The following is a 26,560-nucleotide window of genomic DNA, read 5'->3' as shown; positions in this document are numbered from 1 at the left end:
CCACCGTCTCTTTGTGACTCTCACTGAGAACTTGGGGCCTTTCAAACAAAGTCAAAAAAATTCCTTCTGTACTAAATGAAACATTTTAAGAATAACAACAGTAATAATGAGCCATAGCAAGAAAGTATTTTAGCCACACCATATAGGTGCATTACAAAAAACCCTCTATCCCCCAAACTGAAAAAAGGAAACAGACATGTTGCTTTCGGCTGGGTTGCATGAATGGGATGGCCACCAGAGTTTAGGCCAACTCTCTGCTGTCACTTTTATTTATTTATTTATTTATTTATTTATTTATTTATTTATTTATTTATTTGAGAGAGAGAATGAGAGAGAGAGAGCATGAGGGGGGGAGGGTCAGAGGGAGAAGCAGACTCCCTGCTGAGCAGGGAGCCCCATGCGGGACCGATCCCGGGACTCCAGGATCATGACCTGAGCCGAAGGCAGTTGCTTAACCAACTGAGCCACCCAGGCGTCCCTCTCTGCTGTCACTTTTGATTGAAACCAGCAGAGATGTGTTTTGGCAAATCTATTCATAATTTGTCTTTCCTTACAGGACTCCCCTGGTAATTGTGTTTCCCATCAGGGAGTCGGACAGAAGTTAATGTATTGACAATCTGCTATGATTGATGATGAATCTCTTGTTAACATTTCCCCCACTCTTCGACTCACAGGGCAATGCTGAGAAGACATCTGGTTTAAAGAATTAAAAGGACAACTTCTTCAGACAGGAAGAACTTCTTCAAAGGTAGGGGTTTGTCTTCTGAAAAGGTTTAAATTAGTAAAGAAGGGAATTATACCATAAAATGATATGATTATGTAATATTATTGCCATAATTAATACTTTTCAATCCAAAAAGTATGTTGAAAGATGGGGAGTAGGAATATAGACGCAAAAACGTTAATCATACTGCCTGTCAAAGGGGACAGATCGATTACATAGGAAAGAAAACCAGCCCTTCATGTCCTTCCATTGTCATGAGATTTTTGTCTTACTAAATCATGAATCATAAAGTTCAGAAAATAGACAGCAGAGTGAAGGCATTACTAATAAACAATATGTTTCTGAAGGAATTAAAGATTTAAAATGATAAGGAATCATTTACAAGAAAAGAGTTTTCTTTTTGATTCAATCAGGTATCAGAAAATCTCCTGAAAATATACTTAGCCATACATAATTTTTGTTATCTCACAATGAAGTCCAAATAATACAAAAGTCTATTTGGAAAGTTTAAATATTACTTTGATAAATGCTTTCTGCTTTGTAAATCAAATGCCCCCACCCCCACTACCCACCCCTTTCCCATTTATGTCACTTAGAATTATCAGTTCTAGAATGGACTCTGCCAGGCCTATGATGCCTCTGAAAAGCCAGCTATTATAGTATTGAACTTGATGAAGACTATCTTACTTGGAGATCTGGAACATAGTTCGGAGACCTCTATCTTGTAATGAATTTATGAGAGCATGATTGTTCAGACATTTAGTCCTCTACCCTCCTAGGTTCTATTTAACAAATAAAGAAACTCTCACAGGCTTCAATTATGAAAAGAAGATTGTTTGCAAGATTTGGAGGTAGGAAAATCTTGCAAGCATGTTGTCTCTTGTCCTTGAGAAATGTTAAAATTAATCCATTCAGATGTTGTTTCCTGCTTAAGAGAAAATGATTCATGCCTCAGTTGAATTTGCTTCTTTTGTGCTGTATTAAAACTGATTTCAAAAAACTAATACTTATGGTGCTTTAATACCCCCCAGAAATCCCTAAGTCAGTGGCCTGGAAACTAAGAACGTTGCTTTGTAAATCAAGTAGCACACATTTTGTTCTGCTTTGAAGAGTTCTTGAAAAGTGAACATGAGTAAAGACTAGCAAAATGGCTGAGTTAAATAGTCGTGACCAATACCAAAAGAGCCTTCATTTCATATAAATGGCTCTTTTACTAGAAAGCTCCCTTAGTTAATGTAAAATGATTTGCTTTATAACACTTTGATGTACCTATACACACCTCCTCCAACAAGTATCCTTAATTCATAAAATAATGCCTGCAAGGTAAAGCTATGGAAGAGTAGGACCCATCCAATCTCACAGGGACACGGAAGTCTGGATATCCCAAGTCACACTTGTTGGGGATTGGGAATTAATGGTGTTAAGTAAAAGTGGCCTGCGATAAATCACTCGTATCAGCAGTATATTACAAGTCCTTCTGGAGATTATATATTGTGTGACACCTAGGAGAGACGGAAAGACAGCAAGAGCAGGAGCTTATTTTTAAGTGGTGGTTTCTAGTAAAAGGGGAAGATCCATGAAGACCAGGCAAGCGGAGGGACCACCCGCAAGGAGTGTGTGGTGTCCTTGGAAGGTGGCAGGGGTAGCGCTCCGTCGCACTTCCGAGGGCACTCTCCCGTGGTTGCTAGGGACGTTTTCCTGGCTAGTCGCACTGTTTTCTCTTTGATTCATTGTGTGAGAGTTATTTGACTTAAAATTCTGTCTTCTAGAGGCACAATTGAAAAGGTTCAATTCCACCTTTCTCAGTACATTCTTCTCGTGGATATTTTTGGCTAGTCTTTTGTTAAATGACTAAAGTGAGCTTTTAGTTGTCAGGCTTTCTTAGAGCCACTGAAATATCTCATTTTATCTTTGTGAATGATTTAATCTGGTCGAAACTAAATCCTGAGTGTCTTCCCGTGTTCTTTTTCCCTTGCCTCCCTGAAACAAAGGCGCCCTGAAGCTTCCCAAAATTCTGAAGCCCTCTTGTATTCAGAATGTCCGCAGGCTATTCAAGAGTTCAGCCTCTGACATTAGAATAAGAAAGTTTTTTTGTAGCTACTTGGAGTTTTCAGTAGTCTTTCCCACATTCACTTGTGTGCTGTGGTATCTGCAAGATGTAAACGACCAGAACTGTGGTTTTCCTTCTCTCTGGAAAGTGCTACCCCTGCTGATTGATATCCAGTCACAGATACAAACCACGTTCCCCTTCATCATCAACACCGATGTGTAAATTCTCTCCAAGGAAAAGAATTCTCCCCATCTCTTCTACCTGGCTTGAAAACCTTGGGCGAAAATGCAGGATAGCTAATGGTGGAATTTCTAGAAGAAACCAGAGCTGGGGGTGGGGGATGGGTGCCTCTCAATCACTCTGTAGAACTGGTTTTCTAGCGCTCAGGCTGCATTTGTGTGAGTTTGGTCCTGGTCGTAACCATAATAAGGCTGAAGAAGAATCCTGCCCTGCTATACCTTAAGGCTCGTTCCCATTCGTCAAGCTATCTGAAAAGGAAAACCTGACAGGTAATTGGACTTATTTAATGATTGTTTTTGGTTGATGATCCAAAAGTTGTTCTTCCCTTTGGACTCACAGCACTAACTTTTAAAAAGTTATGTATGCATAGTAGGAGAATGTTACTGATATTTTGAATAAATAGTAATAGAACTGATAACAGTAAAAAGAGTTTATCTTATAATTAAGCTGTTTTGTAAATGTGAATCTGTATTTTATGGCAAAATGCAAGGGGACTACAGTTTTGTTTTGTTTTTTTTTTCTTTATGGGGACTACAGTTTTTAAGACTGCTTAACAATAAGGAGATCTATCAAAATTTGTCCTACAGGATCATTGTAGAGCTGAAAAGTTTTATCTCATGCTCCTGGACACCAGATAAATCTAGTAGACACATCATCCACAAAAGGAATACTCACCTCATGAAATGAGAGATGAAGAGCACATGAATAAAAAGCTTCCTCGGGAAGCCTGGGACGAACAGAAACCAAGACAGGGATCTAAATCTAAGCAAAGGATATTCACCTCTTCATGGTTTTATACCAGTTAGAATTGATTAGGTATTTGGTCAGCTAGAAAACCAGATGATCTTTTCCTGTACTTACCTTCCTCTCTCTTCACCCTGGTATAGGATGAGGGCACGCTCCAGATTTCAATGCAGTGCCCACAGCTCTTGAGACGTTGGCCCACTTGGACGGTCCCTCCATCGTGATCACGGCCCACTCTGGCAGGGAATGGGGGCTCAGCCCTGAACCCCTGGGAGAGAGAATGTTCTGTTCTTCCATCTCCGTGTTCTCCACAGCTTCCCATTACGCTTTGGAGCCTGAGTAACGAACGCCCTGTGACCTGTGGTCAGATGGGAGCATATTAAATCTCACATGTAGGGGGGCCGAATTACAATACACGGCATGATGTTGATCTCTGAGTTACTCTGGCCCCTGTGACTGAGAGGCCTTTATTGATTAAGTTCTTTCTGCCCCTTGCATCCTGTCCTCATAATTCTTGGGAAACACCACCATTTTTCTCTGGAAACGCACCCAATCCCCCTCCCCCTCCTCCAGCTGTTCAGCCCGAGAGCTGTCTCTGAAGGCTCAGAAAGGTACCTGAAGAAGGACTTTGGCATCCTCTCATGGGAGGTTATGGGAGGGGCGAGATTAGGCAGGGGTGACAGAGTGTGAGAAAGGTCACAGCGTGTTTTGGTGGCAGTGACGCTCAGTGCTGGTAGTCAGTAGAAGGAACCCTGCCAGCATCCTGTGTTCCTCTGCTCTCCTCGAACTGTGCTCTGCTGGGGAGAAAGATCTGCTTCCGAACTGGAAGGAGAAAGTCGCCTGAGTCATTTTCATATAGGAACTGTGTCGAGGCTTAGCATTTCCAGGCCAGAGGGTTGGTGCAGTGACTTCTGCAAAGAGCTCTTTGCAAATACTTACGGGATCAGATTTGTTCTCCCTGCTGCACTTTTGGCTTAGTTTAAAATGTTTACAACACTTAGTTTTAAATGTTTAGAGCTAGAGCTGGTGGGGAGGTAAGGCTAGATGGACTTTAACTTGGGGGCTCACTGAAATCACTAGAACTGGACCACTCTGGGGGGGGAGGGGCACGGCCCTCTAACCCTTGTTCCCAGCAAGTGCAACCTCTACCGAGATCACTCTGCCTCTGAGAGGAAACATATGCAAAAGGATAATGAGAAATGGTATCCCTTACTCATTCAGAGTTAGGACCTTGACATTCAGCAATCTCATGACCAAAATTAATGTTTATTGAACCTTGTAGGCCACAACCTACTGGGTCAGATTACACCAGAAAGCCTTAAGTGTTCAGGTCCACAAAGGTAGAGATGTGTGCCTGGGTTCTGTGGGTGCTGTAGCAGATCCCTTCCTTCCAGCATCTGGACATTTCATCCCTCGCTGCTTTTGGAGAGAGTCAAATCCTGACAGGACGGTTATCTAGGGAACTACCCAGGAGGAAAATGAAGCCCAGTGTGGAGCAGAAGGCCAGGCACAGGCCCCTGCTGGTGATGCAGTATGTTGCTGTCACATCTGACTACATACACAAATAGATGCTTGGACTTCTTTTTTTTTGCTTTGTTTTGTTTTGTTTTGTTTTGCCTTTCACAGCAGCATCTGTTTTGTGAGGCAAAGAAAAAAATCTCTTGGAAGGCTGCAAGTTTTCATATCTGCAGAAGGCATTTCTACAGCTTTTGTCAAACTTAGCTGGTCTGTAAAGCGTCTTTGTTTCTGGTTGACTGTTGCAGAAAGCAAGTCCATAAACTAGCACGCATACAGGAGAGAACGATTTCTATTGAAAGAGTCGAGTCGGATATGGTGCATGGGGCCGGTGGTGAAAAGGGTTTTGTTTCTTGCAGCATGGTGGAACTCCACATTCATATGGCTGCTTTCGCGTCCGTTAGCATGCACGGTTAAACAATGGGCATGCCAGCCCAGTGGCGGTGTTGATTAATGCATTCCTTGAACGTGTTGATTAATGTGCTCCTGCAATGCCTCCTAAGCCCAGACTGCACCTGAGGGGTGCAGGACGGGCCTCCCTGCGGGCCTCTGCGGCGCGCACACGGGCCCATTTGTGCCTGGGTCTTCCGTGTGTGTATTTCACACCAGTGCTGTTCTAAATAAAACCATAGACCTAGCCGACTTTTCACAGGAGTACTGTCCTCTCATAAAAGTGTCCTACGCTATAACCTAGCCCGAGACGCTATCAACTCTGAAGTTCATAGAAGGAGTGCTCTTCTAGCTGAACAAATGTTTGGTGCCCTCTGCCTGTCCCATGGATGATTCCACCCTGATTTTCATTTGTGTTTTCTCAAAGTTTTTATCGAGAAAAAGCTGAAAATACTTACAGAGTGCAATTTTCACTTGAATAATCCAGGAAGAGAGATGCAAATGGACAGTCCATTAGACACGTGGTGAACTTGTCATCTCGGTTGGAAACCCACTCTTCCCAGAGACAGGGATTCCCACTGGCCCAGCGAGGCTAAGTCCCTGTCCAGGAAGCTTCATTCAGGGATGTGACTTTGCTTGCCATATGATGGATTCCCATCCGACCACTTATTCTTTTCATAGAAATTGTTTCTGGAAAGACTCATCTTGATGAGGTTCTGCCTGGCTAATTGTTCGAAAAAGATGAGCTTGTGACATTTTTTATTTGTTTTGTATCTTTCACATGTTATTTGAGACATAAGAATTCTACTGCTACTTAAAAAAATTTCTGACCCTAGAATTCTCAGCAGGATGACAAAAATGATGAGAAAGCCATGTTCTCAAGTGATGAGAGAATGTCTGAGTGTAAATGAAATGGTTCTGTGGTGTTGCCCACTGTGCCTTGAGGCCTCCAGCTATGAGACATTTTAACAGAGAAAACCATCAGTGTTATTGAGAAAAACTACTTTCGACTTTGGGAAAAGCAAAGTGAACAAGTTCATCCTGAGCAAGTGGGGAATTTTATGTATTGGAGAATTACTGTATGAAACTATTATACACAGAAATGACGAAGTCACCAGTATTCATCCCGTTTAATTATGAAATGCATGAAATTAATGGCAAAGGATGGCATTCTGATATTTTCGGGAATAAGATGAGTGAAGATTCTTCATTCCATTTACACTTAGCAGTGACAAGACTACAAGAAAGGTCTACTTTGGCAGTTCATAGAATACATGACTTCTATTATTTGCTTAATGACATCTAACCCCAAATTACTGTTTTAGAAATACTTAGACATCTGTCTCACAAGGAATATTTGTCAAAAATAAATAAGTAAAATGTGGAATCACATCCTTGGCATTGGCAGACATAAACTTCTCTTTTGGAACTCAAAGAACACAGAATATGTGTTTAAATCCTTATAATGATGCGGAAGACCTATTGGGAAAACCACTCTACTTGATTTTTCAGAGAACCTTTAATTATATAATTATAATTAAATAAATAAATTAAACATAAAATAATAGGTTTAAAAGAGAAATGCACCGAAATAACTGAGAGGGACTTCACATTTGTGATTAGACATGCATTTTCTCAGTGAGCTTGAATTTTACAAGAATTGAAAGGGTAAACAAAGAGATGCAGCGAACATGATTAATCCGTTTTTCTGCAAAGCTTTTGATACTGTACTGAATAAAAGCTTTGCTGACAGAAGCTGTTAGCCTGGTGAAGGAGAGGCCATAGGAACAGGTTATGAAAGGAGAGAATGGAAAGCAGAGAACAATCCACATGGAGAAGGAGAGCAGGGGAAATGGTTTCTGCAAGTTTGTATTTATTTTGTTGTCAGTAAGCACAGAGAGCATGTAGTTAATGTAGTTTCCCAAATGACTTTGTTCCTGGGGGCAAAAAAACCCCAAAAAACAACCACATAAATAAACAAACAAACAAAAAAAACTCCTAAAATCTGAGAAAGAATTTGACAAATATAACTAGACAAAACTACTGTATTTAAATTATTCAAATGACCTGGAAAATGCACCTAAGTTCCAAGTGTCCTGTAAAATATTTCTCTGTTATGTAACATTTCCCTGTTTTAGAGAATCCAGTGACAGATATGCTTTAATATAAAAAAAGGGGGGTCTTCAAATTGATTTGTTGTGCAAAATAATAAATCATTTGACTAGTAGATATTTTTGAAGGCTCTTAAAGGCTTTCTTGCTATAGAGGGGTAGGAAAAAAAAGAAATACATCTCAGACAGCCTCTCACGCCATCCTGGGTACTTAGTTCATGCTCTGTAAATATTTGTTGAATGAAAATGCATACTTGTCGTGTACCAAACCCAGAAGTCATCCCCAGGGAAAACTTTCTCCTTTATTTTCTCTCCCGGTCTTCAAATGTATTGCTGATGTTTGTTAGTTACCCAGAACTGCTTTATGTCGAATTGATGGGCATTTTCATTTTCCTGAAAACAACCTTTGAACACCAGGATTTTTCTTCTGTAGAGCAGCCCACAAGTTCAGTAAGAAAGTAGATTTCAAATATCTACACTATAATGGACTTGCTGATTCTGTCCAAATTATTATTATTGTTTTAAAAGATTTTATTTATTTATTTGACAGAGAGAGAGCACAAGCAACGGGAGCGTCAGGCAGAGGGAGAGGAAGAAACAGGCTCCCTGAGGAGCAGGGAGCCTGATGCAGGGCTTAATCCCAGAACCCTGGGATTATGACCTGAGCAAAAGGCAGATGATTCACCAACTAAGCCACCCAGGCGCCCCTGTCCAAATTATTTTTATTACTGAAATGTAGCTGCCTTGATCCAGTATGTGCTCAAGTGGACATGGAAGGGCATGGAAAGATCTTTGTTACAAAGAGTAAACAATTGAAAGACTTTCTTTTCTAAAACACATTCCCCTCAGCTGAGAGTCAAACACAGTTTTTCACAGGTAGAGCGTTCAGTAACCACCGAATGACCTATGGGGCCATTGCTGATACCTAATCCTAGAATCTCACCACTTTATTCAGAATAAATCAAAGTTTATTCTGGACTTATTTGGGTTTCATTAATACAAATAAAATACTACTTACGAGACCTACGTATAGTGCCTATCTGCTGAGCATCTTCATTAACAATTATTGATTGCTTTTTATATATAGGGAATCATGAGAGGCTCTAAGAATGCAGCCTGCATTATAAACTATGGCTCTTGCCCTTCAGTGACTCGTACTCTTTCGTTGTATACATGGAAATCAACTGTTCACATGCACACGTATATAGGAGGCGTGCACATCAAAGGAAAGCACAGAGTAGCATTATTGACTGTTAAGTGTACAGGCTGAAAGTGCTTGGGGACGTCAAAGGAGCGGTGACCACTAGATAGAGATTGACAAAGATTTATGGCTGATTTGAACTTGAACTGATCCTTGAAGGAAGAATGGTTCTCAAACTAGTTCAGAAAAATTTTAAATAAAAAAAGAGCAGAAATTCCAGAGGTGGGGGGGACACCTGGGTGGCTCAGTCCATTGAGCATCCCACTCTTGGTTTTGGCTCAGGCTGTGATTCAGGTTCAGCTCAGGTTGTGATCTCAGGGTCATGAGATCGAGCTCCATGCTCAGCAGGGAGTCAGCTTGAGATTCTCCCTCTGACCCTCCGCCACTCTCTCTCTCAAATAAATAAATAAATAAATAAATAAATAAATAAATAAATAAGGGAGGAAAGAAAAGAAAAGCCATTCTAGAGGGTGAAATGGCCAAGTCTTGAGTAGGAGAGGGAGATAAATGTGGTATTTGCACGGCAAAAGGAAAAAACAGATAAACAAATTTAGAGCAGAAAGTAGACCTAAGTAAGAAGTGGTTGAAAGTGACTTTGGAGAGGTGTTTGCTCCTTCTTTCTTTCTTTAATGAATGAATAAACATTTGTTCATTCATTCCTTCATGAATGAACTACTGTGTTTCAGACATCATCAAAGGGTAGGGAGCAAGCTATACATGAAATGTATTCAGCACAGTAATAACAGCGTGGTGTCATTAGCCCCCAGAAGTAAAAATAATAACAATGTATATATTTATGTGTTTGTGTGTGTGTGTGTGTGTATGCATATGAAGGTGTAATGGTGATACAGAGGCAAGTGTGACCGCTCTGCATGGGGGCAGCTGGAGAATCCTGGAGGAGGCACACTGAGGATGAGTAGGCATCTTGCAGGCAGACGTGTAGAAGGATGTCCCAGCTGTGAGCAGAGTCACAGTAGATCCCCTTGAAGGCTTGCGGTCGATGCACTGTGAGTGCCCTGGTATGACCGAAGTTGAAGAAGTTGGAGATGCTGTGAAGGCATGTTGGAGAGTATTGTTTGGGCCAAGAGATTGGGATAGGTTGTGGGATTCCACGTAAGGATTTTGAGTAAGGGAGTCACGTGATCAGATCTGAGTTTGGAACAAATGCCCTGGTAACTTGCATACATGGGTGAAATGGGAAGCCGGAAACCTGCAGGAGGCGAGAGCTGCTAGGCTGGAGAGGCTGACGCAGGGTCCTTGCCAAGGAGCTGCAAGTTTTCGGCATACTGAGTGGACCCGTCTGCCAATTAGGAAAGAAATGAGGAAAAGCAAGGCCCGACCGCTGGCTTGAGACCCTGGGTGGTTGGTGGTGCTACTGAGCAGAATAGAAAAGAAAAGGCAGAAGGGCTGCTTTTGGGGAGAAGATAGGGTTTTGTCATGAATATGCCAAGTCTGAAATATGTCAGATTGTGAATGTAACATACGGAGTTTGAATTACGTTCAGTTATGAACCTCTTACGGTCTTGAGTGAGAAGTGATGTCTGCCCAACCGTTGTTTCAAGAAAGTTCATTTGGCATCAATATTTTAGGAAAATTTCATGAAACCCCATTAAAGATGAAGAAAGCAGGTAAGAAGCTAGTGCCATGGTGGGTGCATAAGGACAGAGACCCCAAAATGAGGAGAGCGGCCTCGAGAATGGCAAAGCAGACATGCCAGTCAGGGGTCAAGCAGGCTGCAGCTGGAGAACAGCAGAGCCTTCCTTGCCTTTCATTGTCTTGTTTAAACCCAGCTAAGCTTTTGTCCCGTTGTTCCCTGAACACAATCTCAGTGGAGACATCTCTGCCTTAGGTGAGTTTCATCTCTGAAACTCAGAGAACTGAGTTGGCAGCAATGATAATTGGTCATCCCAGGTTGCCCTCAGAATCCATGCACTTATTTGAAGGAGGTGGGGGTGGTTTCCCACAGACCACATGCAAGAAGAATTAATGCCATCAATCATGCCCAAGAGAAGAACTGGCTGTAGAAACCAAAAGGTCAAAAACTCTTATTAACCGAAAGACCTAGAATGTACACAATAAAGACTGAAATGACTTTCTCAGAGAGCAATCTGAACAAAGAAAATTTTGCCAAGGGCAAAACTGAAGGAAAACAGTACATAGCATTCCCAAGGGTCACTGGAAACATTTTTTTGAAGCAATAACATGGGACAATATGTCATTATTACTAAGCAGACACATTTGAGTCCAGTGTAAGGGGGGAAAGAGCTGCATTGTTTCTGTGCTTGTTATGTTCGTGGTGGTGGTTTTGTTTGTCCCGTGGTCACTGTTTGGAAAGGGAGATCACTTAGATACATGCCAAATGACTGAGGTGGTATTTCCACGAAACATTTCCATTTTAATGATTCTTTCATATTTGTAGTTGAAAGATGGCTTAACCCTAGGGCATGTGCTAAGATGAATCACAAGGCTCAGAAATTTTATCCTAAAGTGATGAGTTGGCTGCAGAGGGAGTTCACGTGTACTTATGGACAAATTCTGGCATCATTAATGCCTCAAATCATAATTTTAAATGCCCAAATCATAATTTATATTCATACATTTTTTATTTTGAGCTCCTGGGTAATCAAAACTCATACCACTGGCCATTCATCTTCTCTTCAATCAATCACATGGAGAAGAACTGCAGGTTTTAAAAAATAGAAAAATTACCTAAGTTTTCTTTTATTTCTCATGTACACAGGATAAGCAGAGAAAGCCCCCAAATCTGACGTGACACTCCTTTTAATTATTCCAGAATCATGACACGAGAGAGTAAGCAGTTATGTGGTTCATGCATGGGGGGTGCGGCGGGGTGGGGGCAGCCTGCTTCTTTCTGCAGCTCTAGATGTTAATGTTAAGTCTTGTTGCTAATGGTCTCCAGGTGCCTGGTACCAGTTCCTCATTAGTTCCTGTTCTAGAAGTCATATTGGTGACCCATGTGGGCCTTGGAACCTATTGTCTGGAAAATTAATACCTTTAAATATTTCTATAAATTTTGTGGAAAAACCCTTCTGATTTGTTTTCCACATTTCACTTGCGTTGTTTTCAGTCTGGCTGGCCCTATAACACACTTTGGCATCTGTAATGAAATTACATTTATCTTCAGTCAGTAATTTGCTTCCTGGTGAAAGGAATGGGAAATGTTTTGTTAGGATATACAATAGCACTAATTTTAAATTGTTCAGATTATATAGAATTCTTTGCAAGTGATGTTAGAGAGTTCATTACAATTTAAATTCATTTTTTAAATCAAAATTATGCTTTCTCTTCTTGGCATTATAGAGCTGTGCCTTGTGTACTCCTTCATTGTAATTAACGTTTTACCTCTATTTATAGAATATAGAGACTCTTCTACAGTTTCCTTTTTTTGTTGCAAAGAATTATTTCTAAAGAGATTTTATGAGTCACTGAACTCTAGTTCCATAGAGATACATATTCAATCAAAGTAAAATTTGTTTCCTGAATAAAATGTAAAGTAAAACAGAATTTGTTTTTTGTTGTTGTTGTTTTTGTTTTTTTTTAAAGATTTTATTTATTTGACACAGAGAAAGAGAGAGAGTGAGAAAGGGAACATGAGCAGGGGGAGTGGGAGAGGGAGAAGCAGGCTTCCCGCTGAGCAGGGAGCCCGATGCGGGGCTCGATCCCAGAACCCTGGGATCAGGACCCAAGCTGAAGGCAGACGCCCAACGACTGAGCCACCCAGGCGCCCCCAGAGTTTGTTTTTTAAAGAAGAGTTTCTGTTACTTGAGTTGGCAGTATTATATTTTGGCCAAAATTATTTGAATGCAAAGACATTTCTTTTTCATGCTGGAGCTTCTCTTGATTCCTAAAGCCTTTTAGTGCCACACAAATCAGCACCATCATTTCAATTTTACAATAAATTAAGAAAGAAAATGAAAAACACTCTAAGTGGTAAAGCCAGATCTGATACAAATTTTATGTCCTTCTGGCCTCTGTGCCTCAACTAGGGTAGACCTTTGCCATTCTTGTCTGGAGCTATTGGTTTGACCTGTTCCTGTTTCAGCGTTGCCCCGAGGGGAGCCCAAGTAACACGGAACAAGTTATTTTCTTGAAAGGTCTCACTTACCCGGGGATGCATTTGTCTGATACTTCTCCGTTTTGCTGGCCTATAGGTATGACACAGTGGCCTTTTTAGAAAATAGATGTTTATTGTAAAAATAGCAACTGGGATCCTCTGAGGCCCTATTCCATAAAGACAAATTAGTTTAATTTCATATATTTTAATGTCTTCCCAATGGTGATGGCCCTTCTTCAATATTTAATCGGGTAAAATTAACACAGTGTTACAATAACAGTTGAGAATAATCAAAATATGTCCAAAGCAGCATTTTTTTTAATATATCAGGTTTGTTTTTTTTCAAGCCTGTGCCCATACAATAGGTCAACAGAAGTTTGTGGAAGTATTAAATTTGTATGCAGACGGTCGTCCATGAATAGTGGAACTGAGTATTCCCAGGAAGACTTACTCTGAAAAACATTATGTTCTACTACAAAAACAGGCTTATCAAGTGTCACACATGTTCTAAGCACTTTACGTGTTTTATCCCATGTTATCCCCTCAGTAACTGTCCTTATTTTATAGATGAAGCAACTGAGGTTCATGTCACCCATGAACACATGGCTAGTGAATGGTAGAGCAGGGATTCAGACCAAGTGAGTCGAATTCCGGAGCTCTGTGCTTCACCACTCCACCTCTGCCTGAGTGGGAGATGTGCCCACCAGAATGCTTCATTAGTTCATAAGGGAAGCCCTTGGCCTTGGGAGCCCTGGTCAGTGCGCTGCATGTATGTGACAAATAAGGTCTCATATGGAGGTCGAAGCTGTTACCTTGCTGCCCGTTCACATCAAATAATAAATCTAAAGGCTGTCAAGGCTGTTAGAGCGCACCTGTGGTTCTAAATATCCATTCCGTGTTTGTGCACCTTGTATAGAGTAAATGACTGTGACAGAGAGAGAAAAAACCTCCAGGCCAAATGATGCAATGTGATTGGAAATGCCTCCCCCAAGCAAGGTGGTTTAATAGTGGTGCTGGGCATTCTTCTCCTAGTGTGACTGATTATATCTGGGAAAAAAACAAGGTTTTGGAATTTTTGGCGTCAGTGTGGTTTGCTCACAGGTATGACATTTGTCCACATGAATAGAACTTGCTTTTTGTACCTTGTCATCCCCCCGACCTCCAGTCCCACCTCTCCCTTCCTAGATCTCTTCCAGAGGAACCTCTGCAGGTGCTCTTCACATAAGATTTCAAAGGCGTCTCACTCTCTGCTGCTTTGTAAAAGAAGTTACCTGATACCTGTTCTGGATGTGATCCCTACTCTTGTCCTGGCCCCTTCCCATCCTGACCCAGTGTTTGTGTTTTTTTTTAAGATTTTATTTATTCATTTGAGAGAGAGACAGACAGGCAAAGAGAGGGAGCAGGGGAGAGAGGCAGAGGCAGAGGGAGAAGCAGACTCCTCGCTGAGTAGAGCACCTGAGGCGGGGCTCGATCCCAGGACCCTGGGATCATGACCTGAGCTGAAGGCAGATGCTTAACTGTCTGAGCCACCCCAGTGCCCCCAGTGTTTGTGTTTTAATAGAAGAATCTAGAAAAATAAATGGCCCTGAAGATCTAAAGGAAGGAAAACGAAATCCTCTCATTCAATCCAAGTAGTATAATTCCACACCGAGCTTTTCTCTATTTACGAGGACAGGGGAGCCCTGGCCCACAAACCCCTTAAATCATCACGCAGTAGAACTATCTACTCATAAATCTCCCACTTACTTAAGATTATAATAATTTCAGTGATACCTTTTAGACAAGGATCATGATAAATATGTATTTTTTCCTTGAAATATGATCATCAGGAATAAAGTATGGCTTTGCACCATGCATTTTATTTAAATTTGTATTTCATTGTATCCGTTATCTCTTTATTTCCAAGTGTTTCGTTCTGGATATTACTTACCTTTCTCTGTATCCTATGAAGTTTGTATAAAGCCAAAGCTCTTACCCTGGCCTCACTCCTGTTCTCTCCCCTGATTCTGCTCTTAGTACTTTGGCTCTTCAATGTCCCTTGAACAAGCTAGGCACACTCCGCCTCAGGGCCTTTGCACTGAGGTTCCCTCTGTCTGGAACACTCTTCCTGCCTGTGTCCCCATAGCTTGCTGCCTCTTCTTCAGGCCTTTGCTCAGATGCCACGTTCTGGTGAGCTGGTTTCCGATCCCGTGGTGAGCAAGAGTACCTTTGCACATGCACACACACACAGACTTTGAAACCCCTCCCTCCCTTTCTAGTTTTATTTTTTTCTTCGCAGTACTGACTGCCTAGCAAACTATATAATTTACGACTTATTTTTTGTTACTATCTGTCTCCCTCCACTGGAGTATAAAGTCCATGAGGGCAGGAACTTTTGCCTCTTGTGTTCATTAATGTATGCCAGCACCAGGAATAGCGCCTGGCATGTAGGGGGTGCTTAATTTGCTCAATGAATGAATGAATGAATGAATGGAGACTTACAGAAATTCAAAGTTTCAGCCCTTTGTCAGATAATGTCCTGCCTCACTTTGGCGTAACAGTGACTCCCCAAGGCTCAGAAATGTCATGGTGTAGACCTCCACTGACTCACAGCTTCTGCTAGCTGGGGGAAATTGTGGTGCGGCTTTACATTGTTGAATGCAGAGGTGGAGTTGGAAAACAATCAAAAGAAATGTTCCTCTCATTTTTTGGAGCAAACAAACAAATCTAGCATTTGTTTCGGGGAGAACAAATGCTTTTCGCAAAGAGCAGAAACTGTTCCCGAAATCTTTGAAGTATGTCACTGATCCTCGAACCAGTAGCTAGAGTAGCAAGTATCCTAGTGACAAACACGGGCTTTGTTGGGATGAAAGCGAATCATAAGTTTACAAAAACTGATTGGGCATTTGGCTGGTGACTAATTCCTGGCAGTGACACAGAGGAGGCTCTCAACGGGCCCAGACACACATATTTTAAGTAAAGACCCTTGTCCTCAAAGACGTTCAGTTTTTTGCCTAGTGCTCTCTTTTAGATGAAAATAGCGCATTGCTCAAGATATAAATAACATTAAGGATTCTGCCAAAGACATAGTAGTGTCTATACTGGTAGAGGGAAACAGAGTACTGGGGAGAGGGATTATCATTTTTTAGAGTGTTTTTTTTCTATAATTCATTTAATGTACTAGTTGTGAAACCACAAGAGACCATATGAATTAGAACACTATTCCTAACAGTCTCCCAGTTGCTGGGTCTGTGTTTTGTGGTAAGAACAGTGAAGCCAGAGTGTTTCCCATCAATACAGTAAAAATCTTTGTCAACCCCCAAGGCCTGCCCTGACGCTGCATCCGAGTGGTGATTTCAGGATGCTAGGAGCCCCCCCCCGCCCCACCCCCATAACCTCCCTGTCTCTTAAAAACACACCCCAGCCTACTGGCTAGTACCTAAACCTCACCTGCCAGACCTTGTTTCCTCGATTCCATTCTATATTTACTGTGTGGCTATTGCTTCAATCACATCAGACATGGGGTGGGGGCAATCTGAGTGGCCTATATAATCTCCCATATGCCAGGGACTTTGAGCTTCCATCTCTACCAAAATGCAACCTCTGAGGTCTCATCCGTAGGTAATGCCTTGTGGCTCCATAGCTCAGCTCTTCCCAGGGAAAGATACCGGGATATGCAGTGCCTGACTGGAGAGAGAAAAGCTAGCACCTGAGTAAGAAAAAGTGCACAAATGGAAAGCACAATGGAGAAACTTCTCCCGTTCCATAATTTTATGGAAATCCAGTCTTGTCCACTAGTTGTAGGGATAGAAGGATGCAGGTTGCTTGAAAACCTGTGGTTCTCTAACTGCCTTTTTCGGTCCTTCTGAAGATTTTGAAGGGTGTGAAGGGGCATCAGGCCGAAGGGCATGTGAAACAAAGAGTTAGCCTTTGCGTATTGCAGATCACCTCTGGGAACTCAGCGCAAGCTCAGTGTGCTCCCTCGCCAGGTTCAGGGGAGCCCTTCTCAAATAAAGTCATGTGCAAAATCCCACGTGATAACCCAGAGAGGAGCTAAGCCGTTCCGGAGCCCCTTTGCTTAAGCCTGTCCTCAGTGCCCTGAGGAGGCTCTGCCCTGTGATGCTGTCCCCTGACATAGGACGCTGACCACAGCATGGCACACTGACCACAGGGGAGCCGTGGTGCTTGTCACAAATGCTGTTCTTCACCCATGGCAACGGATGGTTTCGCTTGTTTTCAAGTGCACAGGCTCAAGAGGCAGACAACCTAACCAGACAACATGAGTCCCACTTTTACCAGTAGCAAGTAAGAAACATGGAGGAATAACTTCACCACTGTGGGCCTCACTTTGCTCATCTGTACCATGGGAAGACATTCAGTTTGGGAGAGGTGGAAGAGACTTAAATGTATGCAAAGGACCTGGTAGAGAGTAAGCCCTCAGTAAGGAGGAGTTGGTTTAAAAATAAATAAAACTTGATCCCACATGATATAGAATTCTCCGACTTTAGAGGAGAAAAAAGTGAAGCCACGAGATCTAATGAGGGCTGAAAAAATTGGACAGCCTAACAGTCATCTAATCACTTTTTCTCCTACTCCGTTGTAATTAATAGTTCTGTCCCAAATTATAGATGTGTTGTAATCATGGCCTTTTGCCTTAGACAAAAAGTTTCTTATGTATGGTGATGCAAATGTGGGTTAAGGGATGCTAATGTTATAGTGAGCCAGAAGTTAATGAACAGGAAACTGAACAAGAATAGAGCAGACAGCTTGGCACCAGAGCTGGCTTCGGCGCAGGAAGTGTAAACCCAGCGTGTCCAGAAAAGGGGAAGTGATTCAGAAGACCAGAGGGCGGGCTGGCTGAGGGGCTGCTTCTGGACTGGCTGAGAGCAGACGAGCCTGCGTGCCAGAGGAGGAAGAACACAAGTGCGGGTCCCACTCCGTGCACTGAGCAAGTAGAGGTTGTGGTGAAGTACTTTGCCCCACTGCACACATAGTCTGCCTTCTACCTCGTGAGCCCTTGAATCTAGTTTGTCTTTTTTTTTTTTTTTAAGATTTTATTTATTTATTTAACAGAGAGAGACACAGTGAGAGAGGGAACACAAGCAGGGGGAGTGGGAGAGGGAGAAGCAGGCTTCCCGCAGAGCAGGGAGCCCGATGTGGGACTCGATCCCAGGACCCTGGGATCATGACCTGAGCCGAAGGCAGATGCTTAACGACTGAGCCACCCAGGCACCCCGAATCTAGTTTGTCTTGTTTGCTCTTGGTTTGAATGTGTTCGTTCTGTTACCCAGAGAGATTACGTATTTTGTCAGGGCATGGACAACGTCTTCTGCTTTATATCCTTCTCCCAAAGGGCTGTCACATAGCAGGTGTATATATATATATATGACCAGGTACAGAGGCAAATGGAAGCCACGTTAGGTATTTTAAACAAGGAGATGGATTGGAAAGGCTGGAGCCACAGAAAAGAGAGGGAGGGATGTTGGAAGTGCAAAAGGGACGGAGAGGTGATACCTAGAGCAGAAGCAGCTGACATCCCTGGGCTGGAGCCCATGAACTCGCCCCCGCTTTTGCGCGGGTTGAGACAGGTGCATTTGCTGCTGGGTCTACTCAAGAGGTGCTGTCTCAACCAGAGTTGGAACGAATAAAAAAATGCCGTTCCTTTCTGGGCTGCTGGAGTCCAGAATCTCACCTGCCCCACTGCGACTATAGCAACTGCCATCAACCACCACATCCTGAGTCCAAACCAGGACTCTTCTGTCTTCGTCATGCTTTCATGTTGCCCACCTGTACTTCTAGTTAGCAGAACCAAATGGGAAGACGATTGGGAAAGGCGTGTGTGGAAATTTAGTTTGTGCACTCCAGGCCCCGGTAGTACAAAGCAGGGTGGGGCAGGTGTGGGGCTGAAAGACAACAGGTGGATCGCTGGCCCACCGTGTTATCCGGGGAACAGCACTCCATCTACAGTCACAAGACCGGAAACCAAGCCCACATCTAACACTCAGTCGTCATGTGATCTTGTACACGTTACTTGACCTCTCTGCGCCTCCGCTGTCTTGCTTGTGGGACGAGACTAACAATAAGAGTACGATGTGACAGAGGTGTCGGGAGAGCTGAATGAGACAATGCATGTGAAACCCATTTAGAAACGATGAAGGTCAGTGTAAGTATTAGTTACTTTACATGGACCGGTTGGCAATTACCAAATCCACTGCTTATGAGACAGTCGTAATGGCTTTTTTATGAACTAGAAAAGACTTCTGCTTGTCTCTCAATTTACTGCATGCACTTAGACTTCCTTTATGATATAGGAAAACCTCACTAAATTGGGGGAGTTGTGAGATTGGTGGTACTTGTCAATTTAGCAGATTAACAATTTTTTTTTAACAATTCTCTTTTGATGGGTCACATCCAAAGATAAGCAGCTGAGCCCTCTTAGCAGCAGGAAGGAAGGGCAGCTCGCCTTGGGTTACACAAATGAACTTATTAAGGGGATTTATAAAGCCATCTAGTTAATCAGAAAGGAGGAGAGTGAAAAGAGCCTTTCTTAGCCAAGACATGATCGCCCGCTGGACAATTAGAAGCACAGTTTTCATTATACTGTTGTAGTCCTCGGTTGGGATCAGGCATATGAGCTAGGATACAGCTGGTGGGTGGATGCAGCAAGGCCGTTAATTAATCACAAGGGGGTGGAAACGGAGGATGAGGCGTTCACACCCTTTGATTCCGAATGGCCCCTGTTCCACCGCGTTGACCCGCGTTTCCTAAGTTGACCTCTGTTAGATTTCTATGAATCGTGGCATGTTAGGTCCTCATTTATAAGTTGCCAGTGGAGTTGTTGAGGCAAACCATTGGTTTTGGCCTTGATTGAATAAAGACTGGGTTTACTTTCTTTTAGATATTTTAGAGTAAAATGCTAGCTCAACCAGTATAGGAAATTTGGTGGATTAGCTATTAACATGTCTTATGCTAGTAGGAATAACAACAGCTAATTCCGGATGTTTTCTCTGTGTCAGACACCATTCTAAGCTCTACACTAACTTAACCTTTGTAATTACCCGATGAGGTAGGAACTGTGATTCCCATTTTTACACGTGAGGAGATCAAGGCAAACAGACCTTAAGTAAGTTGCATAAGTCACAGGAATAAGTGAGGACCTGGCCTTGAACCCAGGCCATATGCTGGCTGCACTGGGTGTTCTTGACCACCAGGAAGCATACCTCTCAAAAATTGAAAATTATTGTATGTCTCTTCTTGTTTGGTGGTTGTGCCCCCTAACTAGATGTGGCATATTTAATCACACAGATTTCTGTAGGTAAATTATACTCCGGAATTAGCAATCGAGTCACTAAGACTCAGATTGCATCAGCATCTTGAGACTGTGCTGTCTGTCTTTGGTATTATTTCAGTGCTGTAACTTACTGAGAATTAACGTTTCTAGTTTCTTCCCAAGTAAAGAGATTTATTACCTAAGAGGACCAGAATAGGCACCGGGTGCCAAGAAAAGCTTGGACATGTGTTTTTCAGATAAGGACCAGCCCCACAGAGACCCATAGCCACTTAGCAGTGCAAGGCATAGACTGCATCTGCCCTGAATGTGTTCGCTTGGCCCCAGAGTCCTGCAACCACACAGCACTTTTAAACTAGTTGCTACCGCTTTAAAAACAGTTGACTTCATGTAAAAATTTGAATTTATGGCTTTAAAAACAAATCAGGTGGTGTGGTAACCCTGGGTAGGTATTTCCCCAACCACAGCTGGAGCGGAGCCGCAGGCCCTCGGCTGCCCTCGATAAGCAGGCTGAGTCTCTGTTCCTTCATTAGGCAGATTCATTCTTTAACTGCTTGCCCCCCTTCACCCCCCGCCCCCGTAAGCATTTTAGTTTGAGACCACTAGTTCGGAACAAAGACTTCGTGATTCCAGTCAAGTCTTCTTTATATACCAGCCCATTATTCTTTCAAGAAAATTATGGCCATTTACAATTCAGGTACTTTTTTTCATGTTTTAGTTTAAGAGTGTAGTCAGGTTTCAACTCCTCTTGTGGGGTGATACAGTTTCGTCTCTACATCTCCTCTTCCCTTCTTCTCCCTCCCTTCTCCAAGAATTGTGGTGATGTATTAGTTTCAGGCAAGGTCAAAAGAAATACTGATCACTCTCCTCGTTTACATACAATAAAAATATATATGTAACAACTATAATTAATAACTGGCTATACACTGAAGAATATATGTATATGGCAAATAAGCATTGAAAAGATGCTCCACCTGGTATGTCATCAGGGAAATGCAAATTAAAACAACAGTGATTCTGTGGAACCACAAAAGACCCCAAATAGCCAAAGCAATTTTGAGAAAGAAGAACAAAGCTGGATCCATCCCTGATTTCAAACCATATTACAAAGCTATAGTAATCAAAACAGTATGGTATTAGCATAAAAACAGACACAGAGATCAGTGGAACAGAATAGAAAGCTCAGAAATAAACCCACACATATATGGTCAATTAATTTATGACAAAGGAGGCAAGAAAATACAATGGGGAAAAGATTGTGTGTCTACAATAAATGGTCCTGGGAAAACTGGACAGCTACATGCAAAAGAATGAAACTGGACCACTATCATACACAAAAATCAGCTGAGAATGGATTAAAGTCTGCAATATAAGACCTGAAACCATAAAACTCCTAGAAGAAATCAGGCGGTAACCTCCTTAATATCGATCTTGGTGGTGATTTTTTGGATTTGTCACCAAAAGCAAAGCCAACTAAAGCAAAATAAACAAGTTGGGACTACATCAAACTAAAAAGCTTCTGTACAGGGCGCCTGGGTGGCTCAGTTGGTTAGGCGGCTGCCTTCGGCTCAGGTCATGATCCTGGAGTCCCTGGATCGAGTCCCGCATCGGGCTCCCTGCTCGGCAGGGAGTCTGCTTCTCCCTCTGACCCTCCTCCCTCTCATGCTCTCTGTCTCTCATTCTCTCTCTCTCAAATAAATAAATAAAATCTTAAAAAAAAAAAAAAAGCTTCTGTACAGCAAAGAAAACTGTCAACAAAGTGAAAAGATAACCTACTACATGGGAGAAAATATTTGTAAATCATATATGTGATAAGGAGTTAATTTGCAAAATATATAAAGAAATACAACTCAGCAAAAAAAAAAAAATCTGATTAAAAAATGGGCAGAGGACCTGAATAATCATTTTTCCAAAGAAGACATACAGACGGGCAGCAGGTACATGGAAAGATGTTCAACATCATTGATCGCCAGGGAAATGCAAATTGGAACCACAATGAGGTATCACCTCACCTGTTAGAATCAAAAAGACAAATAATAACAAGTATTGGTGAGGATGTGGAGAAAAGGGAACCCTTGTGCACTGTGCACACCTTGTGCTGGAATTATAAATTGGTGCAGCCACTATGGAAAACGATATGGCAGTTCTTCCAGAAATTAAAAACAGAACTACCATATGATGAATCAGTCCTACTTCTGGATATTTAATCTGAAGAAAATGAAAACACTAACTCAAAAAAGATGCATGTACCCCTATGTTCAGTGCAGCAGTATTTACAATAGCCAAGACTGGAAACAACCTAAGTGTCCATTCATGGATGCAAAAGAATGAAACTTTTAGATAAAGAAAATGTGAGATACGCACACCTCCCCACACACACTGGAATATTACTCAGCCATAAAAAAGAATGAAATCTTACCATTTGTAACAACCGTGAGGGCATTATGATAAGAGAAAGAACTCAGAGAGAGGAAGACAAATGCCTTGTAGTTTCACTTATATGTAGAATCTAAAATCAAACAAAAAGCCAAAACAAAACGAAAACACCCAAGCTCATAGATACAGAGAACAGATTGGTAGTTGTCAGAGGCAAGGGGTGGGTGGGGCAAAGTGGGGGAAGGGAGTCAAAAGGTACCTACTTCCAGGTATAAAATAAATAAATCATGAGGATATAATGTACAGCATGGCAACTATAGTTAATAATACTGTATTGCTTATTTTAAAGTTCCTAAGAGAGTAGATCTTGAAAGTTCTCATTATAAGAAAAAATTCTGTAACCATGCATGGTCACAAATGTTAACTAGACTTATTGTAGTGATCATTTCACAATATATACAGATATTAAATCATTATGTTGTACACCTGAAACGCTTATAATGTTGTATGTCAATTACACCTCAGTTAAAAAAAGAAGAAACCAAAAAGAAAAAACTCACCAACAACGAGACAGAATGGCCAGACTCCAGCACATTGACAACGACACATTGACAACATCAAAGATGAGCACATGGAGCAGGAGGAACACTCAGCATTGCTAGTGGGAATGCAAAATGGTATAGCTGCATTGGAAGACAGTTTGGAGGTTTTTATAAAACTAAATGTATTCTTACCATATGATCCAGCATGTCCTGCTCTTTGGTATTTGCCCAAATAAGTTGAAAACTTACGTGCACACCAAAACCTTTACACAGATGTTTATAGCTGCTTATTCATAATTGCCAAAACTTGGAAGAAACCAAGATGTCCTTCAGTAGGTGAATGGATAAATAAACCGTGGTACATCCAGACAATGAAATATTATTCAGGGCTAAAAAGAAATGAGCTACCAAGTCATGAAAAGACATGAAGAAACCTTAAATACATATTACTAAGTGAAAGAAGCCAGTCTGAAAAGGCTACGTCGTAGTGTATGATTCCAAGCATTCTGGAAAAGGCAAAACTATGGAAACAGTAAAAAGATCTGTGGTTGCCAGACGTTAGTATTGGGGGCGAGGAGGGATGAACAGAGCACAGAAGATTTCTAGGGCAGTGGAAATACTCTGTATATTATAATAATAGATACACCTTACTATACATGTGTCCAGACCTCTAGGATGTACAACACCAAGAGTGAACCCTAAGATGAATTCTGAACTTTGCATGGTTGGGATGTGTCATTGTAGGTTCATCAGTGGTTACAAATGTACCCTTCTGGTGGGAGATGTTGATAATGGGGGAGTCTATGCATGTGTGGGGACAGGGAGTACATGGAAAATCACTGTACCTTCCTCTGAATTTTGTTTTGAACCTAAAACTACTCTTTAAAAAAAAACAACATAGCATTCAGGGGTGCCTGGGTGGCTCAGTCGGTTAAGACTCAGGTCATGTTCACAGGGTCCTGGGATTGAGTCCCACACTGGACTCCCTGCTCAGTGGGGAGTCTGCTTCTCCCTCTCCCTCTGCTCCTCCCCCCTGCTAGTGCCCATGCACGCACGCACACTATCTCTCTCCCAAATAAATAAGATTTAAGAAAATCTTTTAAAAAAACATAGTGTTCATAATTAAAAAAAAAAAATCAAAACACTGGTGTTACTGTCATTTTTTAGTCCTTATGACCTATGCTTAACTGTCAAGAAAGACACATCTGAGAAAGACAAACTATTTGGAATTGACTTGTCTTTCTCTATGTTGTTATGCCAATCATTAGGTTGTATTAACTTCTGGTTTTCAAATTACATATCATCAGGCTTCTGACCTGTGAGCATTTGCTTGCTATCTGGCTGTTTTTAATTCAAAAATAAATTGCATAATGAAACTAATTCTATTTTCCATTGAGATAATGCATTTTTAATTACTCAGAAGGGAGTCAAATTAAGTCGTATTTACCCAAAGTAAATGCAGGAAATAATAAAATATTTCCATGGCATGTTTAATTCCAAACACTCATGTATACACATTAACTTGGTGTTGGATTAAAGGTATATGGAGAAAGGGGTTGCCCAGAAACACGGCTCTTTTCTTTTGATCTTGTATATTTCATCTGCCGGTAACTGAGTGACTAGACTCTGGATTTGCCAGTTTTCTCTGTGGAACCATTGGAAATGTGACTAATCCCAGGCAGTTTTGTTCATGCTCACGTACAGACTGCTCCCTGAAAGTGCCCAGATGTGAGCACTGTAACTTCAGCTTTGTAATGCCATTTATCTGGCAACAGAAGCCCCATTTGCCGTAGTTAACTATCTTTTCTACATTTGCCATGGTCCAGCGGTGCTGCAGAACTCTGTGGCTTCCGTAGCTGGCTGATGACAATCAGCAGATTTTAAAGCCTTTTCAGAACACTGAAAGAGCAGATAATGATAGCACACAATGCTGAAATGACGAAAGGAATAATGGATATTCAGATGTTGATGCCATTTAGCTTCCAAAAAAACCGATTACAGTTCATTTTCTTTGATTGGCTTTTTCAAGTTTCGAGTTTCATTCTTTATTGTTTAACTTCTGTAAGATGACATTCAGAAAAACATTACCACATGAAATCTGTCAGAAATGTTTAGACAGTTGTAATCACAAAGAGTAGAAATGCCTGCTTTGTTCCGTACTGTTGACCCTGCTCTGTCCTGAGCTGATTGTTGCTGATTCAACTTTTTAAGAAATGATTGCTTTCTAATGTTTGAGGGAAATGGTTTTTTGCTTTTGTCTCAGATAGGAATCGTGTTCAGCTGACAGAAACTTGGAAAAGAGTTCATTAAATGAAGTAATATGATTTTTACTCAGGACAAAGAAGTCTGATGGTTCGCGACCTGGGGAAATATGGCGGCACTCCATAGATTATGTTCAAGATATAACATCCTTCCTGCCTTCTGCTCTTCCCTCTTTAGATTGTGCCCCTAGTCCTCCCTCTTTCAGTCTGACTGCTGGTGAAGCCCATGTTTTATGCAACAAGATGGGGAAGAGCAAAAAGGATACATACCTCCTGATAGTAGTATTCTTCCATCTGACAAATTTATTGGGTTTGGCACTGAATGTTGACCTTTGAGACAAAATAGAGCCCTTAAAATTTGAGGAGATTAATAAATAAGCCTACCTATTACCTAAAATCTTCCACATGTATGTTTAGTAATGCCATAAATTTGCCCCAAATGTGGGAAATGCATCTCTCCCTCTTTATGGGCTTCTTTTCAGGAAGTGAGGAATCCCACAATACTGTTTTTCATGAGGTCACAGTGGTTCACAGATTTCACTGTGTTTCAGAATCACCTGAAGGGTTATTGTGGTACACAGTCTCATCCCACCTCCAGAGTTTCTCATTCACTGGGTCTGGGGTAGGACCCAAGAATCAGTCTTTCTGACAAGTTCCCAGGTGATGCTGATGCTGGTGGTCTGGAAACCACACTTGGAGAACCACTCAGTTAGAAGAATTTTATCTATAATAGGTCAAAATTCCTGCTAGTGAGGAATTTTCAGATAAGGCTCCAAAGCCTTAGCTTCTGGGAGGTTAGCTATTGATTTGATTTAATTCAACAGTCATTTCTTGGGTGTTGCTGTGGGCCTGGCCCTGATAGTCACTGCTAATCATGAGAAGAGAAACAAAGATGAGTTAGACCAAGCATATGTCTGGTACCTAAATAACTACACCAAAAGGCAGAGAGTCCATACTTTTTCTGTGTATACTGTTGGCAGTATATATAGGATTTTTAGTGGAATGCCAAGTTTCTTTTTTTTTTTTAAGATTTTTATTTATTTGACAGAGAGAGACACAGCTAG

At 41.7% G+C, this 26,560-nt stretch overlaps 1 protein-coding gene across 9 annotated transcripts in view; it reads left to right on the top strand.

Annotated features, from left to right (window-relative positions):
• Positions 1-26,560, top strand: part of NRCAM (neuronal cell adhesion molecule) — a 277,791-nt gene that overhangs the window by 140,262 nt on the left and 110,969 nt on the right. For all 9 annotated transcript variants that reach the window (XM_064575428.1, XM_054505349.2, XM_054505348.2 and 6 more), the window contains one exon: positions 675-748. The gene's annotated coding sequence lies outside the window, so the exon portion shown is untranslated. The remainder of the gene's footprint in view (positions 1-674; positions 749-26,560) is intronic.

This window comes from Mirounga angustirostris, unplaced genomic scaffold, assembly GCF_029215605.1.
Source record: "Mirounga angustirostris isolate CCGP_5_RB_7025 unplaced genomic scaffold, mMirAng1.0.hap1 SCAF_12, whole genome shotgun sequence".
NCBI lineage: Eukaryota > Metazoa > Chordata > Mammalia > Carnivora > Phocidae > Mirounga > Mirounga angustirostris.
This window is presented reverse-complemented; position numbering and strand designations above follow the sequence as displayed.